At 35.7% G+C, this 19,404-nt stretch overlaps 1 protein-coding gene across 1 annotated transcript in view; it reads left to right on the forward strand.

Moving 5' to 3' along the window:
- Window positions 1–19,404, forward strand: part of LOC144956303 (uncharacterized) — a 34,478-nt gene that overhangs the window by 6,272 nt on the left and 8,802 nt on the right. The gene's annotated exons all lie outside the window — the stretch shown is intronic.

The raw sequence follows: 19,404 nt of genomic DNA on the forward strand, positions 1-19,404 counted from the left end.
GCTTGATTCTCTCCGTAACTCAAACCCAATGATTTGCAATAAGAACTCAACTTTTACGCATGTTAAAATCCTATTGAACTATCTGGTGGCGGCTCGGTCCCTCAGTCTCGATTTGTGTCGTGATGCGAGTCCATGATCATATACCTCTAATCTGCCATTAATTCTAAAATTACAGTTTGCGCCATCTGGTTAACCTTGCACATACTGTTCTGTCTTCACAGGCAATCTTTCTGCGATAGGAAAATTAGGCTACCAAAATTCTGACTAGAATCATGTACATGTTACTGGCTTGACTTCAATATGTAGCTCCATTCATTACGTAAAAAGTTCGAGTATTGTTGGTTTGCGTTTAAATAAAATATTCACTAGTTTGCCAAATCAATCTTACCAACACAAAAAAAAATTAAGTGTAATCTTAGGATCGAGACAGATTACATTCACTGTTCATACAACTTCGCGCTGGAACTTCATTGATGATACAAGAAAACCTATATTATCATGTTATATTGGAGTCCGTCCTTTAAAAAGCTGGTTAACTGATCAAATATGATTGCCATATTGTATCCTGCAAAATTCATTTTGCACTAACATCTCTTCCTCGTGTTTTTTCGTGACGGATAAAGTGATGGATAGGGGTGGTGATTTTAATTAACAGACGGACTTTTTAAAAATTCGTTATTTCATAATCGTTTTTGTAACTTTTGCTGTTTATTATTGGCACATTTCATGTTTGAAATGTCCGCAGAACTCTGTGAATTTTCAAAATGACTTCTTTCTTTTTGGCTACGTGTGCAGAAGTTTGATTGATATTAGTTTTGATACCGTACACCCTTTGGTTCTGGACTTTGACATCATTAGCAGAAAATGTCTGACCATTAGCATTAGGAGATTACTAACAAGGAGCTCTTTCTGTTTACTAAATATGACGCCTTGTATCCATAGAGTAAAAAAACGTGAGTTTTTATATACCGCAATATCCACTAAGCGTGCTCAAAGCGCATTACAAGGGGCCCCTGACCAACAGCAACATTTACCAAGTAGGACGTGGCATGACGGCTGTCAGGCGATAGCAAATTTTATTCGGGCAGACCCAACGCTGTTAACGGTCATTACTCGTTTTACACCTGAGTACAGTGAGAAAATGTGAGTAAAGAGCCTTTTCCAAGGTCTCAACTATGTGCCGAGCAAGGCTCGAACCCAGAACCTTCCGATCCAAAAGCGAGTGTCATATCATAAACCACATTTCCACTGTGATGGTGTTGTAAAGGGTCATATGATTACTGCAATGCCGAACACTTACAAAACGTCATTTCCGTTTCAGCCATCTATGTATTACTTCAAATATCGATGAATCAAGGTAATCTTCAACTTGCCAAAGCTTCTTAAACGGTTTTGAAGTCTTGCGTTTAATAATTCTTGACTTATCGATGGTCATGTTATTTAATGGATAAATGAATTTGAAAATTCTGTTCAAAATAAAAAAGATGCTTTGCCAGTTTATGGTGGTGTAGATCTAGCTGATCTTAAAAATAGAAATGATTCGATTGTAGAGTTTTCAATATGAAATGCTTTATTTACAATTATGATCTTTACAAAGCGCTACTTACCTATATATTTATCTCTCTATATATCTATCTATCTATCTATCTATCTATCTATCTATCTATCTATCTATCTATCTATCTATCTATCTATCTATCTATCTGTCTATCTATCATTCTATATATCTATCTATATAATATGTCTGTCTAACTATCTATCTATATCTATCTAGCTGTGTATCGATCTGTATGTCTAATCATATATCTATCTGTTTTGCACACTGCATTTATTGTAATCTGGTTTGTCCGAAAGGGGATCCGATGTCCCTCACGACACATGTTTATAACTACTGACACACGTTTATAACAGTACAAAATATCCGTGTAATTATTCCTGCAATGCCCGGCTTGTTTTCCCTCTGGATTATATTATTTTGGTCCGAACAAGATCACTATGATTTAGTTCTATGGTGTATATTGTCTATCCTGTCTTCCTAATTTTTGCTGCTTAATCGTGATAGCTAATTGGGATATAATGGCTCTTTAACGACTATCTTCAGACTTTTTTTTCAATCATTTATTTTTCTTTGCTCTGTAACTAGTATACCATGTTCATCCATTTAACAAAACCACTAATGTAACTTGTAATCAAGTGCATCGACGAGATAAAGTAGAAAATGGTGAACTGTCGGTTTTTGATTCATACATTTAAATAATGACTCATTGAATATTGTAGGATCTTTGAAAGACTGTATTTGCAAATCACTTTACCAAGGTAAATGCCATGCTTTAAGTGATTAACATTTTTAAAAAAAATCTGATCGTGAATTAGTTCCCACAAAACATTCACACGAATGATTCAATTCTACACCAGTGATAACAAAAATCCCCGTTTCTAAATGTGCCATGCATGTACTGAGCCCGTTTTCATGAACGCGGATTAGATTTAGTTATTTATTAGTCTAGTAAACAACTTGCTCGTCTTAAGCCTGAGCAAATAAGTGACTAAAAAATCGGATTTCAGGAACGCTTCTAGTCTCGGTCCATCAGTCTTAATTTGTGTGGTGTTGTGAGTCCATGATCGTACCTCTAATGTGCCATTATTTCTAAGATTAGAGTGTGTGCCATTAGATTAACATTGCACATACTGTATTTCAGACCTTCTATGAAAAATTCGTATCATCACAAAATGTTGGCTCCAAATTCAGAACTTCACGGGCATCTCAAAGTCATGAAAACTTGAAACTGAAAGTTGATGCCAGACTACATACTTTTTAAAATTTTGAAATGTTATAAAATCATTGTGTGAGTAAATTGTTTGTTTTAAAAGTTAATGATAGTGACCACTATTTTTATCTCCTGAATGTTACGAATTCTTAACTTTCAAGTAGGCAGGTCTGTGTATTTATAAAAATAACGGCAGTATTACGTCAGAAAGCTAACATTTGTTAATTACACAAATTGTACTAAAGTGTTTGAGGTAATGCCTCTATAGATCCTATCATTGAAAAATGCATAATATCAAAAGTATAATGCTTGTTAACTGGTGTAACAATATATAATACTGCAACATGCACGGATACAATTGGAATATTGTCACGTGGTTCACAAATAAAAAGAAAAAACCAAAAACTCCCCCAACATTTCCAGTTTGTACTAATGAGTGAATGCGTTTACTACCAGCTTCTGTCCCTTGATCAGTGATCGAGTAATAATTACAAGGGCCGAGCCCACTCAAATGAGACTTGTATATCAGTGTTATGGCTCTATGTTTTTCATGTATTGTGTGAGTTGTGACTTTTATGCACCCGTTGAAATCATCAAGACCTTTCAAATAGTTTAAAATTTCCTTGTTTAATTTTGAGGGAAAGGGAAAATTTGTCTCTGGGGTCTATTCCAAGAGAGGACTGGAATAACCTAGGTGTCAGCCACAGTACAGCGACGCAAAATGAGTTAAGGGGAGGTGACTTGCTCAAGGCTACACAGCGCAATGGGTAATTGAACTTGATACCATTCGGGTGCAAAGCAAAGATCATACCGCTGAGCCACGCTGTACCATGTTAGTTGTATGTCTTCATAATAGTGTCAGATGTGATGGACACAACTAAGGGACAGAATCGGTGACAAACGCATTCCCTTTATGCGTCTTGTTTTAAAAAATGGCAATGTCTCATCTAGTCCACAAATCAGAGAGTTATAAATCAACGCGTTGTGCTTAAATAGCTGTGGCTTCAACCAATATTATGACGTGATTACATTATATAACTAATTTCAGATATGTATGAACGTTACAAAATTGAGTGGAAGTGTTTTGTTGATAAAGGGGAAATCCGAAACGTCCACATTATCTGTCTTCAGTGCAAGTTTCATTCAATTTCCTATTGTTATTTATTATTTCTTCGAGCTTCAAGCAGCAACATTTTCATTATAAACGTTATGAAAGACTATACTGGATTATTATTCGAATCTGAAACTGAGAATGACGTCTTGTTCGCAGTTCCTCCATATATTGACGTAATTTCGTCTCGATCGCACAAACTTCCTTCCTTTTCTTGTGTCGTCGACAGGATGTGGCAGGGAGAATAAGAAACCTGCTCAGCCAGGGCCGTCGACTGACATACATCCCACCTACATTAGAGATTCCGTTCAAACAAGACCACAAATACCCATATTCACCAGTAGATGACCTTCACCCTGATTACAAATTCCAAATGTGGTACCCGAAAGAAATGCAATCCCCTGAGATATGGCTGTCGCATCCAGAGTTCATGGCAAACGCGAGCACCGAAGTGACCTGCAAGCCAGAAAGAAGAAGATATTACAATCTGGAACCCAAATATATGAATATATGATTGATCAATCTGAATATTTAATTATAGGTGGGGGGGGGGGGTGTTCTGTGATAAGTCTTTGAGCATGCTGTTATTAATATGACAAAATGTCAAAATAGACAATGCAAAGTATCGCGACACCATCGAATGACCTTTATTAATATCGCCCCCGGTTTAAATTCAGCCACTAATTAAATTGTGTCTTGGTCTTACTAAGAGAGTTGTATAACTAAAACAGATTAATTGCGATATTTAAAGATCGTCTAATGCTTAATTAACCAGTCAACTGCCGTGTTCTGGAATTACTCGTGTATTTAAAAATTTGGCCAGAAACCTCATACTTCAAATATCGATTAAATCGATCGATATTTGAAGGAGGAGTTTTCTAGCCAAATTTTAAAATACGAGATTTTCCAGAGTATGGCAGTTAACTTGTTAAATCAATAGAAAAAAGTCGTTTTAATTTATTTTCCTTTATAAGCGACATTGAATTACAAAAAAAATGGTAGATTTGGATGGAGGGGCCGCTCAGGATTTAGATTATTTCAAGTTTCCCAAAATTAAAGTAGAGTGTACTCTTTACAAATCACTGAGCAAACTCCCTATTCAAATAACTTAATGAAAAACGAATTGTAACTTTCCCGATAACAAACTGCAGATCTTATAAACCTAAGTGAGGTAGACATGCAATCATGGACATTGTGCCTAAACAACAAACCTAGTTTTATATAAAGCTGAAGATTGTGATAACTTTAATAAGATATGATGAATAGCGTTGTTGCTTTTAAAGATGTTTTGTTGTTGTTCTTATTTTGTTGTTGATGATGATGATGATGATGATGATGATGATGATGATGATGATGATGTTGTTGTTGAAAGGTTTTTTCTTGTTTTGTTTTTTTTGACGTCGTATAGAAAGTGCAAATATCATTAAACGGTTATTATAGTTATAGTGAGCACCCGAATATTGCTAAAAAGAAAAAGAATGAACGCGTCTAATCCACACCGACTACAACTACAATATTTGCTTCGTGTATCCGTAGGGACTGGCGCCCTCCATCAGGCAACTTTTGGGCAAAGGTGGCAGAAAGATTACTTGGCTGCCTCCCATCAAAAATGAACACTTTATGCCTCACCCACAACGCCTCGAAGTGACACCTTCGGAAGGTAATGATGTCGACTTCAACTGGAGACTATGGAGAGCCGAGTTCTACAAGGGGTACATACCCAAGCAGTCGCCAGTCACATCAACAGACTTTGATCATCGTTGGTTTCAGGAGAACTGCCAGTACCAATTGCTTCGAGCTCCACGACACAACTTTTATTGAAAGGACGAGTGGACCATTTCAATTTACATTGTCAACCCAATATCATTATGGTATTATAAAACGCAGTGTTTTAAAATATAGATGGGTGGTTTTTCTAAATTACTGACGTTCCGTTACAATTTTACGACCGAAATCCCTTAACTTGCTTGTCCAATAAATACAAGCAAACTAGAAGCTAGGTCGGTCCATAGAGCTAGTCCTTTTCTTGAAAAGTGGTAAGAGTAATCGGGAGACATTAATAAGAGATATGTGAAAAATGTTTACCAAAACATGTAAAAGGATGCCTTTAGGTGAAGGTAGAAATTAAAGGTATAGGTAAAATATGAAAACATGATTGTTTATTTTCTTATATTTTTCTATCTGCATTGTCTCACTGTATCACTCAAGGTATATTTCAGAATTTTAAGTTCACAACAATGCCTTATCCCGTTATTTCATAGCAATATTCCCGTGTCATTGGAAAGTGTTATTTGGGAAGGAAATATAAATTTCCGATGTCAATCGATCGCTTATACAATATGGTGACACTTGCATAGATAATGAAATAGCTATGCAATACATGTTGAAATAAATATAATATAGTCACCAGTTATAGTTATAACAATCGTTGTCCTGTAAATGTTAACAGCAGTCATAAATAATGATCATAATGTTGGTGCACTGAAGCTTGAATTTAGGCATCTTGGGCATACATTTGGTATAGTGATTTATGCACATTGTGCTCAAACTTTTAAACACCAAGGATCATTGGGGTTTTAATATGAATAAAAGAGGACCACTTCAAACTTCATTAATTTTAGGAACTTGGTTATAAAGTTGCAGCAGAAGTTACATTAGAAGGGAGCAGGTTTTTTTAAAGCCAAATAAAAAAGAACATGCTCAACCAGATCCTCCGTTTTTATTGGGTTTTTTGTTTTTTATACGGGGCATGGGTCAGGCATAGAAACACAGTAAGCACTGCTTACCTAAGACTTTCAAGTAAATTGCCTATAATAATGCAGAGGAAAGTAAGACGACCGTCTACAAAATATTAATAAGTTTAATTGATTTGAATGAAAATTTGGGAATTGTAGCCTAATAGTCAAGGAAGAATCTAATGGCTGCTATCGTAACAAATGGTCTGGTGTGAAGGGATGAAGAAAGAGAAAAAGAGTGAGATGAGCAAAGCACGTTTCCACCACTTGTTTCATCAACCTAATAAGCTAATAATAGAAACAAGCAGATACAAATCTGCTTTCTCTTATTGCTGTATGAGATATAGAAAGCCACGGCTAGAACTGGCAACACGCTTGTAGCAAAGATTATACGACCCGGTAAGCACTTTCAAATTTGAACGCCTTTGGAGATTGTGAGAGCGGCGTGTTCAAAACAAGTTTTCCGAGAATCTATTAATAACTTTCATTGTTTACACCTATGACATACATGGAAAACAGGAATCTCGGGTTAAAGTTTTCATTTGGAGAAGAATTTAAAGATACTATGTTGTCACAATAGTCACAGGTGAGGTTGATGATAGAAGTGACTATGTTTATTTGCTCTTTAATTGTGTAAGATGGTTTACAAACTTCACCTCTTTCTCTCTTACTAAATGAACAACAGGAAACTGTGTTATAACCTTCTAATTCTGAGCTGTCTTCTAATTCTAATTTGTCATTGCCAATTTTGTTTATACTATCATTCAATTTTCGTTTTTTAGGTCTGTCTTTTCTTTGATATTTTTTTTTTTGGAACAGATGCCATCTTTGCTTTCACTTACTTGACCTTGTCTAACTACGAGTTTTTTAAGAAACATTATAAGATAAGCTCTTAAACTTAATACTTGTATTTTGATACAGGTTAATCTAATTTATTAAAATTTAAATAGGTTTTGATGTAGCTAGTTAGACGTCTACAATAATTGTCCAATGGCAAATCTCGAGTCTACATCAACACAATGAAATTGTAAACACTCGCCAACACACTAACCAGTCAATCTAGATTATGCGAAGTTTTTACTGATATAAATATTACACACTACACACAAAAAATATACTTAAATATATTTTCACCACAAATATGATAATTGATAATGTAATTCACTTCTTCAATCTTCACAAACAACTTTGAAAAGAAGCCCCACACTTCTAAAATTTCCATCTGGTGCCTAGAGTATGCTGCCATCTTGGATCTACTCAGCCAATCATATAATAGCTTACAATACTAACTTATGCTGGTAGCCAATCAGAAAGCAGCATACAATAACACATATTTACGATTGTAAAATTAGTCTCATTGGTAAAGGATTTATAAGAGAGCCATTCTGATTAGGGCTAAGATGTTGACTAAATCAGAAAGAAGACAGTCTGACCTTTCATTTTATATATGGTAACAAGGGACTTTCCACTGTATGTATGTATCTATGTATGTATATGTGTATGAGAGAGGGCGTTGTGTGTATTGTTTTTTGTTTGAGTGTTTTATGAAGTCCAATTTCATTTTAAATGATTGATAGTGGATATCTCGTCGTTAGTACTGATAGGCCTATTGTTTTATTATTTATTGTGGGACATGCGGATAATGAACATTGGACACGCCCAACCCTGTGATTTTGTTGATAATGTGAATAACAAAATATTATTGTCGAGGGAAAAGGTCACCGTCCGTTCCTGGTATGAGTGTTCAATTTCTATAGGTATAAATCATTTAGAGCACGATCGGCAATGTAAAAAGGATTTGGCACCTATGGAGGATACCAGTCTGGAGAGGACATCAAAATGTACTAGGATTTATAAAATTTATTCTTGCAATTAAAATTGCAAAAATATGGTTACTTTAGCTCGTTGAAATATAAGCAACATTAGTCTTTAATTTGCCTCGAGTCCAATGTAAAAATTTAAAGTATCCCCACACTTACTTTTTGACATGAAGTCGCCAACTGTTGTATAAGGGATTTTGCTACCAATAACACAAATACACATAAAGAATATGACGACTGGGGCAAAATCAAGCGACTCGTATATTCCACTCAGACTAAAACAGGCTATTGTTAGAACGAATGTGTTGGTTTTGAAAGCAAGCTACTTGTATTTCAAATCCACTTTACATTGGCCTTCATAACTTCAAAAAATATCAGCATGCGTATTTCTAAATGCACCATCAATTATGTTCGATCTTTATTTCAGGGGATTAGGATTGCCATTGCAAACCTACTTTGTCTGAACAGCAAACATACGCCGATCCATGTGTGGTACAAGCAGAAACCGGAAAAGATTTCTATATTTCCAAGACGGTATATTTTAAGGTACTATATGCTAACTTAAGTATGCATATCACTCCTATTGGCTGTCGACCGGAGCACGTCATTGTCCTCTACCCTTAGTTCTTTCCAGGTTTTTGCCATCTTTGTGTCTGCTTCTAGCCACTCCTCAAGGCATTTCTTAGCTTTATTCTTTTACACTTCCCTTGCGGTTTCCATTTTAGGTCTAATTGTGTTATTGGCCGGTATCCTCAAAGTGTGATCTTTTCTTCAGCTTTATGTTCTGAGAAAGGCCTGTGTTCATTCTTCTGTTGAGCTGTCGATATATATTGAATACATAGTTTTCTGGTTGTTAGGCCGCATACAATAAGACTGACTAGACATTTGGATTCAACAGCCTGATCTTTGTGTGAGATTACGGTATCGTTCACCACCAGTTGTTCACATTTTTTCAATTCATATTTTAGCAAATTATCCATCCCGATAAAAACCGTTGTGATGTTATAGGTCATAAATGACGTCATACAAATATGTGAGGAGTATCTTTGTGGAGTTTCGGATTGATGCAATGAGTTTTGTTCGGTTACTGGCAAACGTAGCTAATTCATCGGCCCATGTCCGTATAAATAATATATACATACATACAAGAACTGGAACCACGTAGAGTGCTCGACAGTTTCTCGGAGCGACTTATCTATTTATTCTCATCTCGTTTTTGTTACTTTCTCCACCAACGTTGTTTCATCCAAATCTTGGAATCATCAGGGAGTCCTGGTGTCTTGGAGGAATGTTGTTGTGTTCTGTCCTCGTGTCTGGGAAGAATGTTGTTGTCTTCTGTCAGAACACAACAACATTCCTCCCAGACACTATTTTTATAAGGAGAGCATTAAAATGTGTCCGTCGGCTTTTTTTTCCAGGATGGGTCCATTGTGTGTGTGGGGCGCTCCAAACATAATCCCAAGTCACATTTATTGTGAGAGGAGTTCTAATTTTAATCGCCAGGCCACTATAAAAGTTTATTGACAGCAGGTCAAAATCACAATCCGTACATAGGATATCATATATGTCAGCCGTTCCGTGGTTTAAAGTCATGCGTGTTAAAACCTAGTAAGCGATGGATTCAGCTCTTAACAGACTTGAGCAGAGAAAATCAAATCCAGTTATGTGTTGCAACTAGCGCATGCCTCGAGAACGCGTCGATCACCATGCTCTAATGCTTCGAAGGCAGCAATAAGTAAATTCGTGTTTTGATGTACATCACACAACATCAAATCTATTCGGTCTTTATTTCAGGGGCTTAGGATTACCATCGCAAACCTATGTTTGAAAAGGAAACATGCGCCGATCCGTGTGTGTTGCAGACAGAAACCGGAAAAGATATATAAATTTTCAAGACTATTCTAAACTCAGCCCTGAGGTAGATATACTGAGAACGCAAGCTTTAACATACTGTCTTTACAACTCGATGTAAGGGAAGTGTCTAAACAGTCTCTTTCTCTTGTCTGTAATACTATTTGATAAAAATTGGAGCAGAGTTGCTTAAACCCGATTATCTGAGACTGGGCCTTACAAATTATGTACAATATTACTATTGATTCTTTTTTTTTCCCCAAATATTAAAGTTATTTTAAGATGTTTTTGAATTGGTGTAATGGAATTTGTAATAAATTGTATATAATCTTCAAATATCAAGATGGTGCCGTTTCTATGGAGACAGCTAGCAATGCCCTTGTTCGTAGTGCAGGAAAAAAACTGGACTTGAATTCTTGACAATCGCATTTAAATCCTTAGTTTTATGAATTGCTTAAAATCTTTTCTCTTTATTGACATGTGGGCCTTGAAGTTTTCTAATTGTTATTTAGAGGGGTTTTAGTCCGGTATTTAGCGCATTTTAAAAAAATGGAACTGACACATTTTCGTTGAAATCCTCCGAACTCGGAGGACTTAGCATTGGTACAAGAGTTCCAATGTATGAAAATGAGTTCCATTGAAGTCTCTGCAGTAGAAATTGCATTGCTTTAATCAGAATGTTGGTGGTTCAAAAACTGCTAGACGCGCATCGGTTGTTTTTTGTTTTGGTTTGGTTTTCTTGTTTTTGTTTTTATTCCCCCGATAATTGACTCAGATTGAGAATTCCCTTTCATAACGGACCCATCCCGGAAAAATTTACTGTGAATGCACTTCAATATTTACACCAATCGTTCTGTACCAACATTTTTGACATTTATTTTCTCGCACCGGTCGGATCGCCTCAACAGTACCTTTAATAACCTTATATTATATGCCGTCAAAAGGGTAATATTTGGCCTTTTAGAAAATGTATTGGATACTGTATTGACTTCGTTCTAGTGACATTGACTGATCAATCTCTTTTTCCATTCATTTTAGAGAGGCATCAAACAAGGTCATTATCGTCAGTTTTATTTTTATTATAATTAATGTGGAATTATGTAAAAAAAAAAAGGCTTCACTATTTTGAGGTGGTTTTCATCCAGACGAATGAGTAAGTGATAAAATTAGCTTGTTATAATAGTGCATATCTACCAATCATCTTATCAAATACTTTTGTCAATAAACTGATCAAAGCCCAAAGCATTTTAGATAAATTGCCAGCGAAAAAACATTGCAGCGAAAAGAGTGGTCAAACAAGATTTGTTGGATGGAGTTGATGGGGCAGCGTGGCTCATTGGTATGAACTTCATCAGTGGGGGGCTTTCCACCTAACCAACATGTACCCGTTGTGACAACGATCCCGAAACCGCAGAGCATCTAGTTGAACGATGTACCGTTGTGATAACGATCCCGAAACCGCAGAGCGGTGTGTTGTGACGAAGCTTCAAGGCGGGTTTGCGACGGTGCACGAGTGCGGTACGGAGTTTGCTAACTGGGTCGATCGTCACAACATAGTAGTTAGAAGCTGCTGCCTTAGTTTGCGGCGCAGACGCCTGGGTTATTCCAGTATTCCCATGGAATAAATCCTAGAGACAAATTTTCCCTATGGGATGAATAAAGGGAATTTTATCATTATGTTTCATCGTAATATCTAATTTAAAAATGTTGTGGCTGTGGTTCTATAGGTTGAGACTTTGAGGCGAAACACACAATACACTCACGCACGCATGCACGCACGCACACACACACACACACACGCGCGCGCACATACACACATTCTCCCACTTTCTCTTTGTGTCGCTCTGTGTGGATGAACGTGTGTGTTTGAGAGAGAGAGAGAGAGAGAGAGAGAGAGAGAGAGAGAGGGTCGAAAGATAGATAGATAGAGATAGAGAGAGAGAGAGAGAGAGAGAGAGAGAGAGAGAGAGAGAGAGAGAGAGAGAGAGAGAGAGAGAGAGAGAGAGAATATAGGGGCCGGGGTGTCAAGAGTAAGCAGGTAATTTTTTTTATTGGAACTCGGATGGGGTTCATTTACAATTTATAGAACCACTACCTCTTCAAAATATGTCTTGTTTAGGGCGGACGGCCACCATTTTCGGGTCTCCATTGGGGTGGGGGGAGGAGCTTTAACAAGTTCTACTGCATATCAATTACTGTTCCAATTCTGATTCAGTGCATGAATTTTGAAAAATAACCCTAGGTCATTTTTTTAATAGCCGTTATAATTTATCATATATCCACATTATACTTTTGTGATATGTAGCGGCTTTCTGATATTATAATCCAGTCTTTAAAGCAAGTAGGGTTGGGGGTCGCAATTCTTTCTTTTTTTTCCAACGAGCACAGAATTGCTGACAAATCTAAAAATTATAAAACCTTTTTTTACAGATTTATATACGTATAAGTTACAAACTTTTTAAAAAAATAAGGTTAATTCTATCACCCATTGACTCCAATTATTATTTATAAAATCTACGGCATAATGATAAGTCATTTGATGTTGGCAATCGCCATCTGACCGCCCTGTTGGGATATATATTCATTTGCGCGCACCTAGTGACTTTATTATCGGACCGATTTGGATCGTTGACGACTCAAAAGTTTCGTCTCGATCTATAGATAGAATGCGCTTGGCCAAGGAGTTCACAACATTGCCATCCGGAAGTATAACGGACCAACACACAAATTCTGTGTAACCATGAACTTTTATAGTCTGGTTAATACAGTTTAGTGAGAACAACTCACAAACGCGGATGGCAAAAACAATAACAAAGGCCTGAGTGACGTCATCTGCATACTATCTATGAGATCGTAATAGCCTTTATTTACCAGCAAAATGTTGTGGGTTCCCCAATCGAAAATAAAATGTGTAGAGGAAGAAAAAGTTGAAGTGACCCCTTACATTGAAAAATAAATTGAGCATCCAGCATAAAACCAATCTTCGGTATGATTGACCGCATATCCTTGAACGTCGTGAGACGCAAGTCCTCTATGTTCTTCTGTATTTTTTTAAAATGTTCAATATTTCATGCTTCAAAATTGCTGGTTTTTGAAAATTCTAATTCGTATGTAAATCATCGTAGGCCTTTAAATGACGTGTTTAGTGTTTCATCTGTTAACTTTAATGAGGTAAGAATCATTGTTTCAATTTCTAACATGATATCACCTAATGTGGATTACATCTTTCAAGCACTCTTTACAAAATTAATTGTGAACACATGTTTATCTAACGGTGGAAAGGGAGATTACAGACAATTTAGAAAGTAATTATTTTTCATATAAATTCAAGATGGACGACATTCAAGATGTTTCTAAAAAATAAAACTCTCTCTCTCTCTCTCTCTCTCTCTCTCTCTCTCTCTCTCTCTCTCTCTCTCTCTCTCTCTCTCTCTCTCTCTCTCTCAAAAGCATCCATCTTCAGATTTATCAAGAATGTTGCCTTTTGATTACGTATTGTATTATTGAACAAAAAGTTTTAAAATCATTCGTCTTTTTTTCGTTCTGTTTTTTCTTTTTTCTTTTTTTTTTCATTTTTTTTCTTTTTTTTTTTCTTTTGTTTGTTTTTTTTTTTTTTTGTTTTTTAACAAAATAAATTTCAGAATGTGGGTAAAGCCATAGATGCTTTAACATCAACATGCACGGTTCCACACTCTGGTGGTTGGAGACAAGGGCCCCCGAGACAGTATTCCTCACAAATGCCTGCACAGCAGCAACAAAGATACCATAGACAGTCTTGGGCCGATTGTAACGATGTGCCATCGGTTCCATTTCAACTCCAGAAAAATCACTTGACCCTGGTCGATTATCTTCAGTCATTTGACAGGATAGAAGCAGCAAGACTGGCCAACCAGCGACAGTATTACATGGCCCCGTGAGAAATGTCCTTCAGTCACCAAAACAAATAAAAAATGTTGATTTATATTTTAATTGATAACGAATGAATTGACGATAGACATATTACCGCCAGTTTTGATCGTGAAGTCGCCATTTTAAAAAAATCGTCTTAAGAATTAATTAATGGAGGACATTATGCAGTCTGGAGGATCTTGTCGTGACTAGGAAAAAAAAATACATTAGTGTTTGCCTACTGGATCCATAACGTGATAATTTTTTCCCTTTTCTATTCAGTGGCAACGTTTTTGGGCCCTAAGATCTAACTTTAATCTCAAGTTGAAGGCATTATAATGTCTGATTGTAAAGCTCGGTTGGTGATGATGTGAGAAACTTATGTGTTGCCTTTGCGATATTTAGTGTTGATTGTGGTACAGCTATATATGGTGCAAGATCTTACGATGGTAAGCACTGCTTAGCTTCTAAGAATTGAGAAGAAGAAGAAGAAACAGGAAGAAGAAGAAGAAGAAGAAGAAGAAGAAGAAGAAGAAGAAGAAGAAGAAGAAGAAGAAAGAAGAAGAAGAAGAAGAAGAAGAAGAAAAAGAGAGAGAGAGAAGAAGAAGAGGAAGAAATCTGATTTGTAAAAAATAAAGCCTTAAATAAGAGAAGAATTAACCTTTTTCTTTGTTAGAAGAGGATAAGAGATGATGTAAAATGTGGGTTAAAAAAAGTAATAACAGAAAAGGTAAAAAAAAGAAAAATAAGTGTGAATGATTATTTTGAACATGTTATAGATTTACACATTAGAAAACATTGTGATCTATCAAAAGGGTTGTACAGATTCTGTCTTCTCGACTAGTAATTAGTGGTAGTGAATAATAATGTTTTTTAAATTTTTAATTGGTGATAGAATTAAAAATTCGGTCCTAGAAACTTCGTCAAAGCGTTGTTCGCTTGATTCATTTTGAGAATTTGTCAACAAAGTTATGTAGCAGCTATAGACATTAATTTAGGATGTACGAGGACGTCTCTGAATGCAATCAAAATCTATATTTATATTTTCCACACAAACAAATGCAGTAAATGTCAAAACAAATAAAAACCAACATTTTATCTCGAGAATCTCTGAATTCGGAAAGTAACGAGAGAACCAGATTCAGCTATGTGTGTTTTCATCGTGGTGTGTTGTTTAATTCGAATGTGATTATTTCAGAACAAATCCCGAAATACGGACAATCTCATTAAAAAGCTGAAAAATCAAGATGCGTTAAATTACGAAAAACAAAACAACCAACATCCCCCCCCCCCCCAACAAAAGAATATAACAACAAAAAACGCATAACATTGTAACCAAAACAATCATTGCCGCAGTGTGAATGTAGGGCTGAGCTGGAGTAGAATCTTCATCTAAAACCGACGTACGCATATTTGCAGGACTGATAATCCAAATTGTTATGGTCTCATTGTTGTAATGAAAATACTCTGAAACCAACAAAATATATTCTCAATGACAACCATGTTAAAACTGGCCCATAATTATGCGTCCAAAACTCAGACCTGCAAATATGTGCTCTCCGCTTGGCACCGTTTGATATCGATTTGTTTGCTTCAAATATGAATTTTCAAATAAAGCCTTATGTTTCATAGAACCGTGATTCGCGAAATCCTGGGTTTGAGTTTAATCCGAGATGGGAGTCATTTAAATCGATTGATATTTGAAGGACGAGTGTTCTGGCCAAATTTTTAAATACGTGTTTTTCCATAGAAGGTACGGCTGGTTAATATGCCATGGACATACATTCCCTTTATTCACTCTAATATCCAGAATAATTATTACTTTTTTTAATGGAAATGGAAAAACCGGGGCTTTATGGTTAACAATTTCCGTTTAGCTAAAGGGGACAAATTTCAAGCTCTCGTTTTTTGGTTTGTTTTTTTTTTTTTTTTTTTTTGTTTTTTTTTTTTTTTGTTTGTTGATTTTTTTTCCGAATACGGCAATTCACAAAATAAAACTTGTGGTCAAACAAGCCTGGTGAAGGTTAACAACAGTTTTGCTGATTAAGTAGACGAGGGACGAAGGATTGAAATGCCCTCCCTTTACTTCCCTTATTGTGAATCATTGACCATTTCCACGTTACACAAATGCATCGTCTCTCCGTTTCAATCCTTCATCCTTCGAATAATTCAACACAACTCTAATTGATTAGAGAATAAAAAAGCAACATACAATGTCTGTGGTCAAACTAGTAAACTATTGACCAGAGACATTTTGCCTCTTTTGGCTGTTTTCTTAATGTGCATAAATAACCCCTGTAACATTCTATTTATTATCCGCATTATGGCAAAATAGTATTGAGGTGACTATATTTAGAGCGTGTAGATTGTGGTTATATGTTTTCCCAGTCTAACTACCAGTTGTATTATTTTTAATCTTGAAGCTCCAAATGCACTAAAAAATGTTATATGCTCATATTTCATGTTGATGATTTATTTATTAAACGATTTGTTTCCATCATAATTTATTGTTTCTTTTTCCTTTTATGCAAGACAACATTCAAATTTTTATTTGATATTTTGAAATTGATAAAGATATATTGTAGTTAGGAATATTTAATGGCTTTCATCTTTTTTCCTTGTTTATATTTTTTTTTAATTAAAAATTAATTTGTGTGTTTTGGTTGTTTTTGCTGCTGTACCATTTTGTCCCTTCATGTTTACCTACATATAAAGAAACTGGGTTGTCCATAACAGGCATAGAAAAATAAAGAAAAATATTAATTATAATATTTATCAAAATGTTTATTTTAATATGAGCGTGTTTACTTCACAATAGAGGGACGGTTGAATATCTTTTTTTTAATTGAATAGAATGGTCTCATTACCAACTATAGCTTTATGTTTATGATAGTGCTTATAACACTATCAAATCATTTGATAATTACAACCATAAGATAAGATAAGATAAGATATACTTTATTCATCCAAAAAAATGGAAATTCGTTACAGACGTGGCATGCATGAAAATGTATAAACACAAAGTTGAGAATCTATGGCGACCTCTGGCCTTTAGTCCGAACTTGTGTGTGTATATTTAAAAGATAGTATTTAATTTAAATCACAGTTACATTGTATCTGTGAGTAATGAGTTGCAACCAACGCGTTTTATTTGCAGGTCTGATAACCCAACTTGTTATGGTCTCATAGTTGTAATGGAAATACTCTCAAACAAACCCAAAAATATTGTGTATTACAACAATGTTAAATCAAGCCCATAACTGAGTTTGGTTATCAGACCTGCAAATATGCGCATCTAGATATTTTTAAACTTGAGCTTTTATATGGTCGTTAACAAAAGAAACTAGACAGTTTTATTCCGCTAATAGTTCAATACTGGTTGGAACAAATACAATGACATAAGTACATATTTGGAAACTAGACAAAACTAGTTTTCTTTAGGTATATAATTTATTAAATTTGTGTGAGCTGTTTAAAAGTGACATATATTTAAAATAATGATAAAAAATCCATTTTGCAAATGGAACACAAACTTAAAATCAGCACATCACATGACGCACCTCAGCATTTTGTATGTCCACTATTATATTATTAGGATCAATCAATGCCACAACTCTTTGTCTCATTGATGATGTCAGCTGATGTACTGCTTCTGCTGGTATATCATTCAAAATTGTTTTTAGTTTGTCGAAAAGTTCATCGGATTATTTACCCTAACCTTGTTACTTTATTTTATTATTATCATTTTTGTCGGAGATGGGGTTGGTTTTTTTTTTTGTGTTCTTTGTTGTTGTACTTTTAGATTTTATTTTTCATAAAATCCCACATATGTTCAATGGGATTCGTGTCAGGTGACACAACTGGCCACAGGTTGATCACCCTTACAGTTGAATCGTGTAAAAAATAAACCAACAAATAGGTTGTCCAGCTCTATGATCCAAGGCGTTATCAAACGGAATATCACTTAATTATTCTGATTCTGAATAAACGGGACGACGATTGGTTGAAGAATAACATTGATGTTTAGGTCTGAGTTGGGTCTTTGGTATTGAATCAGGTTTCTACCACCAACTATCCCTCTCCGCATCATTACAAATCCATATTCTCAATTTGTTACTTCAATGATGGTTTCTTCATCGAAATATTCATCTCTACTCTATAGCACGAAATTCGTTTGTCTCTGCAATCAGCCTCAAAAAGCGATTCGTCTGTATACAAAAAAGCCGTCCACATATTATTTTGATCCCATTCCTGATGTTCACGTGCCCATCTCAATCGAGCAACTTTGTGCAGAGGGGTTAGATTTCGTCGAATCAAACCACGCTCATTGAGTGTTAACATCTGGTGCGGGAACTGCTGTGCAGCAACGCTTATTAATATCTGAAATAGTTTGGTGCGCTTTTATATGAAACTTTGGTACGGAAATTTACATCTGCTCCTGCTGTGTGTCAATATAGGCATGCGATTCATCAACAGAAAGAAAAGTTTGTCTACTTCTTTAAATATATACTACGTACCAATATGTTTTCTCTTATACGAGATAAAGGCAAATACAAACTGTCTAGTTTCTTTTGTAACTGACTATATATCGCATTATCCACTAAACGTGCTCAAAGTTCTTTACAAAGAGTCCGTGATAAACAGCAACACGTAACATGTAGAACGAGACATGACACTTGATAGGCGATATTACTATTATATTATTTTCCGACAGACACAACGCTGTTAACGGCCAGGCACTTATTTTACACCTGAGTACGGTGAGATAATATAAGTAACGAGCTTCTTCCAAGAACTCAACTATGTGCCGAGCGAGGCTTGAACTTAGGACCTTCCGATCCGAGAGCGAGTATCATACCACAAGACAACCTAGCCGAACAGACCACATTATAGCTGTTCAACCTATTGAAATATTTAAATGTATGCCGCTGCCGTAGAGGATATGGCGAAATGATGATAGCATAGTCATTTGGTGCCAGAAAACCTTTCACACATCGAGTATGATAAATACCCATAATATTTCTTATGGCTGATACTATGTAAATCCTTCAAGGTAATATGCATCTATCCCCGACAAGTGTTGAATTTCATGCTATCTACCCTTTTGTCCACAGCAAATACAAAATGGTTTACGAGATTTGTTTGCCTATCGCCATCCGGTTTGGGGCTCTGTTCCGCATTACCAACTTCCCAAAATATACAAGGCTGATTTAGTAGATACGCCCATCGGG

This window comes from Berghia stephanieae, chromosome 1, assembly GCF_034508935.2.
Source record: "Berghia stephanieae isolate SIO BIC M18660-M18661 chromosome 1, UCSD_Bste_1.3, whole genome shotgun sequence".
NCBI classification, from domain to species: domain Eukaryota; kingdom Metazoa; phylum Mollusca; class Gastropoda; order Nudibranchia; family Aeolidiidae; genus Berghia; species Berghia stephanieae.